The 10,833-nt window shown below is 44.9% G+C and overlaps 1 protein-coding gene across 1 annotated transcript in view; it reads left to right on the top strand.

The window, feature by feature from the left end:
• The first annotated feature begins 9,775 nt into the window (after window positions 1-9,775).
• Window positions 9,776-10,833, top strand: part of Socs2 (suppressor of cytokine signaling 2) — a 5,821-nt gene continuing 4,763 nt past the window's right edge. Inside the window, exon 1 of the mRNA XM_023716408.1 lies at window positions 9,776-10,106. The gene's annotated coding sequence lies outside the window, so the exon portion shown is untranslated. The remainder of the gene's footprint in view (window positions 10,107-10,833) is intronic.

Here is a 10,833-nt window from a genome sequence, read left to right on the forward strand (position 1 = left end):
GAGGCTGAAGCAGAAGGATCGTCGCCACTTTGAGCCCAGCCTAAAATCCTGTCTCAAAAATAAATAAATAAATAAACAAACAAACAAATAAATAAATAAATAGAAGTCCCGTCAGTGGAGGGTCAATTCCTACTGCCACTAGTGCTGTCCTCTCAGAAATCTGTGGGGAAAACACCACTTTCCCCTCAACACCTAGATCAGGTTATAGACCCAAAAGCACAAACCATGTCATGGCCAGCTGCGAAGTGCTGACTTGTTCCCTCTGGGCTTTATTAAAGTCACGATTGGCTGGCTGCAGTGGGACACACCTGTCATCTTAGTGTGGGAGTGGAGCACAAGGATTACAAGTTCAAGCCCAGCCTAGTTCAACCCAAGGACCAAGCAAGGCTCTGTCTCAAAATAAGAAGTGGGTGTAGCTCAGTGCAAAGGCCCTGGGTTCAACGACCAGCGCTAGGGGGAAAAGCCAGATTTACATGGCTTCTTACTCCCTAGGTCTCATGTAGCCTGGCCCACATGGAAAGCATCTACAGTTCTCGGGCCTGATGTCAGCGGCTAACATGAGTCCCAATCAATATTAGAAGGAACTCACCGTGTGGATTAATCCTGGAGGAAATAAAGTGAAAGTTTATGTTTATTATTATTATTATTATTATTATTATTATTATTATTATTTGGCAGAACTGGGGATTCCAAAGTTCCACCAAAAGTGTCTGGACAAAAGCTGAGACTAATCTGGACAGGCGGTGCTGGATTTCCCTTCTTGGTGTATTCCCATTACACCCCCCTACCTACGTGTCCAATGACATTGACCCATGGTTGTCCACACAAACTCTTTTGTCTTTCTACAATTAGAAAGTGTCTGGGTCTCACCCCCCAGTGACTCCATTAAGCTGGGAACCTTCTAGACTTGGGGCCTTAGAGTGCTCCTTGGCATTACTATTTGCATGCTGAGTTGAGAACCTTTCCTGTACCTCACTCTCGGTGCCAGGACATGCCTGAAGGACCTTTGCCTAAATGGCTGATGAGTGTGACCAAGAGCCCCTGGGAGGCACTTCTATCATTCAGGGCCGTGTCCTTACCTTAGTAGCTAGCCAAGAAAGTCCTCAAGCCATATGGGGTGACCACAAGGGTGAGCCACTCTAACATAAGGTAGGGGTTGTGTGTGATGTCCCTCCTCCTGGGAGGATAGCCAGCTCAGCCTGGGTGTGAGACGGAGGTCAGCGAGGGACTGTAGGATTGGGTCTAGATAGTCTTTGTCCAGCAGAAATAAAATAGCTCCCTCAAGCTGTCCTGAGAAGCAGGAACCCTCGCCCGCAGTGTTCCCTGCATGGTGTCCCTGCACAACCGGCGTGTGTGCCCCCTGGGCGCCCATGTTTATGAGCGTTTGCATCACCTGCCCACTCTTCTCTACCAGCAGAGCTGCCAGCCCAGGTACAACCTCAGATCAATTCTACAAACATTGGCTGAGCAAACATCTATTCTTTGACAGGCCCCATCCTAGGAACTCACAGTGCATGATCGATGTGTTGTTTATCAACAGCCTTCTGAGAATGATGACCTCCAGCAAATTGTTTGCCTTTTGATGTTTCAGTGTTTTGATCTGTGAAATGTGAGCACAACTGCACCCACTTGGAAGGGTGACTGTGAAATCAGAACAGGTTAATACATTAAAGCATTCAGAAGGACGCCCGGCACATGTTGAATACTTAATAAATGTTAGCCAGTATTGCAATTATTTAAATTATTTTTCTTTGTTGTGTTCTTAGTGATTGTGTCCTTCCATTCTCCCAATTCATATGTTGAAGTCAAATTCCCAGTGAAATAATACTAGAAGTAATCCATGGGAGACAGTCAGGCCACGGGGCGGGGCCCTTATATACAAGGGATTAGTGCCTTAGAATAGGCTCAAGCGAGGACACAGCTGCAAGGCACAGTGTTTGAAGCAGAGAGCAAGTCCTCCCAAACACAGAGACTGCTAATACTTTGACTTTGAATTCCACTCTTCTAGCATGGTGAGCAATGAGTTTCTGAAATATCCAGTATTAGAAATTTTGTTACAGCAGCCTGAGGGACTCAAACATTAGTATTACCATTGCCTCCAGAGTAAGACAGATATAGAGTTTGAGCATCAGTCCAAGAAAGAAAGAAAGAAAGAAAGAAAGAAAGAAAGAAAGAAAGAAAGAAAGAAAGAAAGAAAGAAAGACACAATGTTTTCTCTGTTGGAACTTATGGGGTGATTGGAGGAAACCAACAACGGCAATACAATGGTAGGTACTAGCCTGCCTAGAAGCAGAGGTGCTGAGGAAGTGTTCTGGAGTGGCCCCCTGCCAGGGCTGGAGGTTTCTTGAAAGAAACAATGGTTTAGCTGACACCAAGAAATGGCTAGGTGACCTTAAGGTGCGGGACTTCGGGGAGAGAACATCACAGGCAGGAGGTAGAGGAGTGGTTCAGGGCATGGGGGGTGGGGTCATGTGGACCTGGTAGGCCATGGTATGGGGCTTGGACTTACTTCGAAGGGCTGGCAACACAGGTCCTACATCGGAGAAGCTCCCAGTTAGGTGAGACAGATGGACACGTGACCCCTCTGCTCTTGCATCAGTGCTTTTGTGTGATAATAACGAAGGGGCTGGATACCCTGCCTGAGGTTGAGCCGGGCCTATGGAAAAGGCCAAGATGAAAGACTCCGATGCACGTGGGTAAGCAGGGAACACCCTCAGGCCACCTTGCCTTTCTTTTCAAGTTCCTCAGGGGCAACACGATCCTCCACTGAGTCAGGAACCTCAGCACAACCCCCAACGCCACCTTGTCCCTGTGCCCTCTCGCACATTCATTCCACGTCCTGGCTCTACGTGCTGGCTGCCACTGCACCCCTAACCCCTTGCTCTCAGCAGGGCCTGATCATCTGACAGGGGTCTTCCCAGCGGCCACTTACCTCTAGTAGATGTTGTCCTGATCACCCTCACTTTCCACATGACAGCCAGAGTGATTTTTTGACAAGTAAGTCCTGTCGTGTCTTCTTCCTCTGGGACAAAACTATACCAGTTTCTACAGCATCTTGCTCAACCCACATTTTTATTCATCTACAGAGCTATTTCATTCTAATGAGTGCCTGTAAAATAACTTCAGCCTCGTCAGAGAACTCAACAGTGCTATATCTAACTTGGCTTCTAGTATAAGAGCTGTGTCAGCACCCCTTCCTAGCTGTAATTTCATCAAACCTGAGATCTTCTTTCTTGAATAACCTGAACTGAGGTTGCAGGGTGGGCGGGTGTAGGTCTGCTAGTGGAAGGGACTACATCCTTGCTTGTCTCCTCGGGATGCATACTACATAGAGGCCAAAATATGGTTAAAGACAAGGATGGCGATTCACTTCTGCAGGCTGTCACACATACCAACTTCTTATCCTGCATGATATGAGATTCAGGCCCATTCTTTGTTCTTCTCAAAGGTGATTCTTTTCTAGTTTTGCCTTTTTTCAGTAGTACTCACGTTTATCAGGGAATGATTTGCTTACAATGAAATTTATCCCTGTTCAGTATATAAACCAGTGAATTTGGTTGATTGTCTATCATTGTGCAGCTGTTGTTTTAATCAAGATATGGAATGTCCATGTGCCCTGGTGTCCTTTATACCCTTCCTCTTCTGGGGACATCTCATCTGTTTTCCAGAATGGAATCATAAAGTAAGCAGCTCTTTTATATGTCTAACTTCTAACACTTCTCACATTGCTTCTGAGGCTAGTTCAGTGTTGTACCCAGCAGTGATTTGTTCTTTTGTATTGCTGCTATTTGGTGGCCTGGATAGAGTACTTTTTTTTTTTTTGTCTTTTTGAGACAGGGTCTCACTATGTAGTTCAGGTTGGCCTTGAGCTCACTTTGCAGCCCAGGCTGGTCTGGAACTTGAAACAATTCTCCTGCCCCTGCCTTCTGAGCGCTGGGATTGCAGGTGTGTGCCACCACACCCAACTCTGGATCTAGTGCAGTTCATTGGCCTGTTGTGGTACAATGTTTTCAGCACTTTTTTTTTTTAATTTTTTTTTAAGTGGGAGATTTTGGGAACTGAACTCAGGACCTTGTGCTTGCCAGGCAGGCACCATGCCACTGAGCTATATTCCCAGCTCCTCAGCATTTAACTATTAGGAAAACAATGACAAGTACACATGCAGGTCTTTCTGTGAACATATGAATTCACTTCTCTGACATAAATATTTAGGAGTAGTATCATTGCATTCATATGATTAAATGCACATTTAACTTCATAAGAAACTCTCACACTATTTTCAAGTAAGTTTATCATTTTCCATTTTTGCACCAATAGTATAAAAGAGTTGTAGTTATTTCACAAGCATGCAAATAATTTACTAATGCTACTCTAACTTTAGATATTCTACTGGGTATCCAGCAGAATCATGTCCAGTTTATGTTCTCAAGTTAGCATATTATAATAGCTTAACTTACATTTAATACCTTCTTTGACGAAAGTATCTACCAAACACTGCACTTGGTTTTTGTAAATATATTTTAAAGTATGTTTTTTAAAGTATGTTTATTATTGAGATGCAAAAGTTCTTTGTGTATTTTGTACATAAGTACTTCATGTTTTTATTGTGATATTAATTTCCAATTGTTTATTTCTAGTTAGCATATGAAAACACTTTTGGGGGACCACCTGCTTGGGGCCCCCTCCTGTCCCTCTCTCGGACAAGAGTTTTCTTTTTTTTTTTTTTTTTCCGGGGATTGAACTCAGACCCTTGCACTTGCCAGGCAAGCACTTATTCTACTGAGCCATCTCCCTGGTCCCAAAATTTTCTTTTTCTTTCTTTCTTTCTTTCTTTTTTTTTTTTTTTTTGGCAGAACTGGGGATTGAACTCAGACCCTTGCGCTCACCAGGAAAGAGCTTATTCTACTGAGCCATCTCCCCGGCCCCTTGGATAAGAGTTTTCTTTCTCCCAATAAATATATTTTTCTCATAACCTCTGTTTGGTCCTAAAATTCATTAGAAAAAAAAGAAAACATTTTTAGATTAACCTAGTATCTTGAAATAATCTGGCAAAAAAATTCCAGCAAAAGTCATATTTATTTTAGTAGCTATTAGTATATTTTATTCTTGAGAAATTTCTATATAAAAGATTATACTATTTGCGTTAAAGAAAAATTTACTTCTTCCATTCTAACCTATGTACTCATTTTTTTTTCCTGTCTTACTACATTGTTGAGGACCCCTAATCCACTGAGGAGAAGAAATGGCAAGCATGGACATGCTTACTTGGTTACAAATTTATAGGAGGATCTGGGCACGGTGGTACACACTTGTAATCCTAACATTCAGGAGGCAGAGGCAGGAGGGTCACCACAACTCTAAAGCCATCCTGGGCTACATAGCAAAACACTGTCTCAAAAAATTATATGGAAAAAAATTATATGGAGAAAGTATTTAATTTTTTGCCATTAAAATGATATTATCATTAGGTTCTTTTTATAGATAAGACATATCAGACTGAGGACTTTTTCTTCTATTCTTACTTTGCCTTTTGCCTTCTCCTCCCCCTTCCCCTTTTTCCCTTCCTCCCCTTTCTCTCTCTCTCTCTCTCTCTCTCTCTCTCTCTCTCTCTCTCTCTGGTACCAGATGTTGAATCTCAGATCTTCCACAAGTAAGCCTGTGCACTAATCACACCCAACTCCTGACATTTTTCATGGTAGGTGATGTTGATTAGATAAATGCCTTTTGGGGCCAGCCAGATAGCTCAGTGGATTAAAGCACCTGCTTTGGCAGAGCTCAGGGACTGGTTTGATCCCAGGCATGCTGTGCCAGCCCTGCCCCTGGGGGTGCACTGAGACAGCAATTGAGAGTGGGTGTGGTGGTGCACTTCTATAATCCCAGCGTTTGGGAGGCTGAAAACAGGAGGATCACTATGAGTCCGATCTATGTAGTGAGACTCTGTAGATCCTGTACTAAAATACATAAAAAAGATAAATGCTTTTTTTGCATGTGTCAAGATAATTATATTTTACTATTTTAATCTGTTGCAATCATGGGGTTTATCAATTGATTTTGAATGCTACATCAATCTTCCTTTCTTGGAAAACATTCAAGGAATTCTTTATATATTGTTTTTGTGTATTTCTGGACTCAGCTTGCTCATACTTCATAACTATGTTCGTGAAAGACTTTGGTCTGTAGTTTTCCTTTGTCTCACCTCTTTGGTCTTCAAATAATGCTGGTCTCCTAACAGGAGTTGTTAAGTGATCCTACTTCTGCTTTGGAAGTTTATGTAGGGTAGGTATTATTTCTCTATTAAAGGTGCAATAGAGGTTATCAACAAGGTCTTCCAAAACTGGAGCATTTTTATCTTTCATAGAAATAGGGCTACACAAATCATGTTTCTTCTTGAGTAGCTTGTGTCTTATTACTTTGTAATGGCCTTTGTGTGTGATGTGGGCATACAATAATCTTATTCCCACCTGCTGCAATGAGTGTATCAGCCAACTTCTCGCTATTGTGATCAATCACTAGACATCCATGACTACAGGAGGAGAGCTTTATCTTGGCTCACGGTTTCGGCTGCTTCAGTCAGTGGTGAGCTGGCCCCAAGGCAATAAATAGAAGTATCATGGTAGAAGGGCATCGCGGAGCACATCAGCTCGCCTCCTGGAAGCAGAACAGGGAAAAAGTATGACGTAGGATACTCCCTTCAGGAGCATGCCCATATGCGCCTACGTCATTCTGCTGTGTCCGCCTCCTTATAGTCCCTTTGATTATCAACTCAGCAATAAATTGATCCATTGATGAGGTCAGTGCCCTCAAGAGCCAATCACCTGCAAATATGCCCCAGTGTCTGAACATATGTGCCTTGTAGTGTACACTATTGAACCGGACTAAAACAGATTGGTTACTTATTTGTTCATTTCAAATTATGCCATTGTCATTTTTTGTCATGTGAACAGCTGATGTCAGTGAGCCACAATAGGATTTATCTATGCATGGCACAATACAATGTGCACATGGCAGGGGAAATTTAGGTGGTTGTGGCGGAGCTGCAATTATTGCAGACCATGGGTTAAAAATACGTTGACAAAGAATTGCCTAGTAATGTTGCCAGACAAATTGGCCTCTTTTAAGTATGGATTTTTACAATGAGAGGAAAACAATGAAGTAACTGGTTTAGGAGAGCTTGCAATAAAAATCTTCAATTGGAAAAACCAATTGAAAAAATGGCAGAATTTATTGAATGTATGGCTATGATGTTCACAAAATTATTTCTAAATAATTTTTTGTGTATATTTTATAAGAAATTTAGAATTTTGGACACATACTGAAATGTACAAATTTCTATTTATTTATTTATTTCTTTAATGTATTGGTTGTTGCCGCGTCTCAGTACACAGCTCGGCTTGTGGTGATCCTCCTGCTTTAAGCCACCCCAGTGCTGGGATTACAGGTGTGCACCACCACTCCTGGACTCTGGCCGGCTCAGCCTGCCGTGGGCGTGGGGCTGGTGCAACACATGGTGCTGGGAATCAAACCACAGTCCCTGCGCTTGCCTAAGCTTGCCTAAGCAGGTGCTTTAATCTGCTGAGCTGTCTCACTGGCCCCCTACAAATTTTTGACCGAAAGTATTCTAAAAGAAAGCAGGAATTGAGCTGTAAAAGGCTCAAGTCAACAACTTCTGACATTGCCAGTCCTACAGATAACCCACTACTATTATGGACTACTGGACTATATTGGATTATTTTACTGAATTTACACACCTACAATATTTATTTATTATTATTATTGCCTAGAGATGGGCAATGGAATACCCATCTCTGACAAAACTAAACAAAAAAAGGGGATACAAATGAAGGACCATTTTGTATCTATATATACAAAATAGTTAGGATCAATATAAAGCTACTTTCTCTTAATTCAATGAGAAGAAAGATTTGTACTCATAATTTTTGGGTAGGATATCATGTCTGCATCTTGTACTATGAATAACCACTACAAAGAAAACAATATGCAATGTATTAATTATTGTAACTGTCCTACTAATCTGTTTTGAAACTATGTCATTGCTATTTGTTTCTCAAAAAAATTAAACAAAAAAGCAGGAAGGACTCGACTTCCCCTTCAAGTCTTTATCCATGGTCTGTGTTTAAATATGGTGATAATCTTTGAGAACATGCAGACCTCATTATTTGGACTGATGCTTAATGATTTGAAGGACCTAGGTTTTACATTTTAAAACTTATTTTTTATTTTGAAAAGAGGTACACAATAATAATAAACAGTAGAAGTGATTCAGAATTTCACTAAACAAAGTAATAGGAATTCAACAATGTTGGTCGTCTCACATAGCGGTGTTTTCAAATTAGCTGTTTAGATTACCAAATACATGCATGCAAAATTGAGAAAAAGAAAAGTTGTAAGAAATTAAAAAGAACATGCAGCCCCCAGGGTGCTTTGAGACTGGGCATGGTTGCGCACACCTGTATTCCCAGCTCTCGGGAGGCTGTAAACTGGCAGATCACTACAAGTCCGATCTAGTAGTGAGACCCTGTAGACCCTTCCCTAAAATACAGAAAAAAAAAAAAGAAAAGAAAAAGAAATTAAAAAGAGAAAACATTTTTAAACCACTAACTGCGTCTTTCAATAGACCAGGAGAAACCAGCAGTACATTACCAAGCTATCCTGCTTGGATGGCATTGCAGGGGAGAAACAGGCAGAAGGAAAAGGGAAAGGGGCTTTATTATCTTTGAGGACATGGAGAGAATCTGGGGAAGATAAAGAATTCTCTGGGTTGGAGCAAAGGGAGGCTGAGGCCTTATGGCCTTCTGCCAAGGGTGGAATTTGAGGGGGATGTTTAGATATACCTGAGCAGCTGATTGGGGTCTTCCCTGAGGCGGCAGGTCAGGTGAAAGGAAATTGCACCCTGGGGTAGGTTGGAGAAGAAGGGGGAGTAGTCTCTGGGAAGATAAACTGTTGTTTTAAGGGCTTCAGCCATATTAGATGACCACCATAATAATTTATTAATTCATACTAGGGCCGGAACCTATCACATACATAAGTATATCTCCACCCCCCACATCTCCCTCCACTGGCCTACTTTAAAGCCACTTCCCTCCCTGCTTCTTTTCCACCTAGAATGTTACCTTTGTTTGCACTAAGCCCTATGTCTACAACATGGAAATAACTACTTGATGTACTTCCGCTTAAATTTGCTTACACGTAAAGGAAGTATTTCTTCTATCAAAAGATTGTTGTAAGAATAAATCACGTATATGCTGTAACATGTTGGGAAGAGATTCAAACCCTCTCACAAAGGAGAAGCACCCAGATTGGTTCACTGGGTGCTCCGGACGCCACTGCTTCTCAGAATTCCATGACTAGGCCAGGAGTGGTGTTCACGATTTACCAACAGGTACTTCTTCTGCCTGTCCCCGGCACACCACAAAGGGCCTTGACGACTGAATGTATGGAAAGCCAAATATATCTAGAACCTTCCTAGGTTAGGTCTGACCCCATCAACTGTTCTTTGGGATTGCTGGAACAGCTTAGAAAGCATCCCCATGGGGACACGACTCCATCTGCGACAAAGCCCTTCATTTGAGAAACTCACCTGCCTACATCAAAAGCAGGAAAATTACTGAGAAAAACATTGGTCTCCAACACCAGCCAGGTTGGGAGCAGGCGCGAGCTTCCTCTCGGAGCCGGTAGGGGGGGCATCAGGCAAGCTATGCACGCCGCGCCTCCCACCCCTCCCCCCTCCCTGCCTCGCCCAACTTCCCCAGAGCCACCGCTTGGACTAAAAATGGCCATTGACCTTTCAAGCTTTTGGGCAGTGATGCAATCGAGTAATTCAAAGAAAAATGGTTATCAAAATTTTGGGTCCTGTTTTCCCGTGAGTGTTAATGATTTTAATAGGTCATACTTAAAGTAGGTCACACTTCAGGGGCGGCTGTGCAGCTTAGGAAGATGAATTTCCACTAAGGCCAGGTGGCTTCCTCCGGGGTGAGAGGTGAAGGTCCCGGGGAAGGAAGAGGCGCCGGGTCCTTCCCAATTCCGGGTCCTTGAGCTCCCTTTCCAAGGGGAATCACAGCCGCAAGCGCTCTCGGGGCTGGACGCAGGTGAGCCGGGCGGGCGCGGGCTCGCAGCTGACCGCGGGGAGGCGGAGGGGGCAAGGCAGAGCCCGGCAGGGCAGTCAGGCAGGGCTGCAAGGCGGCAAGCCGAGGCCGGGGAGGGGGACCAAGGCGCCCGCGCGCCTGAAGGAGGCGCTCTTCTCCGCTTGGGCGCAGCCTCCTGGGACCCCGGCCAGAGGTCGCCGCCAACCGTGGGGTCCTGGGTGGATACTTGAGCCGCGCAGCTGCCCGTCCCGGGCCATCATTGTGCTGTGGCAGCGGAAGGGCTCGGTTTCCGCGGACCCAGTCGTCTCCTGCACCTCGTGCGGCCTGGAGGGTCGCAGGGAGGAGGCGCGGTGGGGTGGGGTGGGGTGGGGTGGGGAGGGGGGAACCCCCGCCCCCGGGGGAGGGGCGAGGACAGCTGCAGTCGGCTGGCGGGGGTGCTCAGGCGACACGGGTAGGGGCGGGCACCAGCGGCCGGGCGGGGTCAGGGGGCCCGGGAGCCTCTCCCTTCACCCCAGCGCCCAGCCGCGTGGGGTCACGGAGGGCGGAGCCCGGGCGTGCACCCTGCGGCCTCTGGCCCCCCGCGCGCGCCCAGCTCTGGTCCCAGGCCTGCGCGTTCGCGCCCGAACCTCTTTAAAGCGGTCGCGGGGGCTGCGGTCACGTGAGGCGGATTCCTGGAAAGTTCCTGGAAAGCCGCTCCGCAGCCGCCGGGCGGGGCGCGAAGCGCGAGCAG

The sequence above is a fragment of the Octodon degus genome, unplaced genomic scaffold (assembly GCF_000260255.1).
Source record: "Octodon degus isolate 3935 unplaced genomic scaffold, OctDeg1.0 scaffold00004, whole genome shotgun sequence".
NCBI classification, from domain to species: Eukaryota; Metazoa; Chordata; class Mammalia; order Rodentia; family Octodontidae; genus Octodon; species Octodon degus.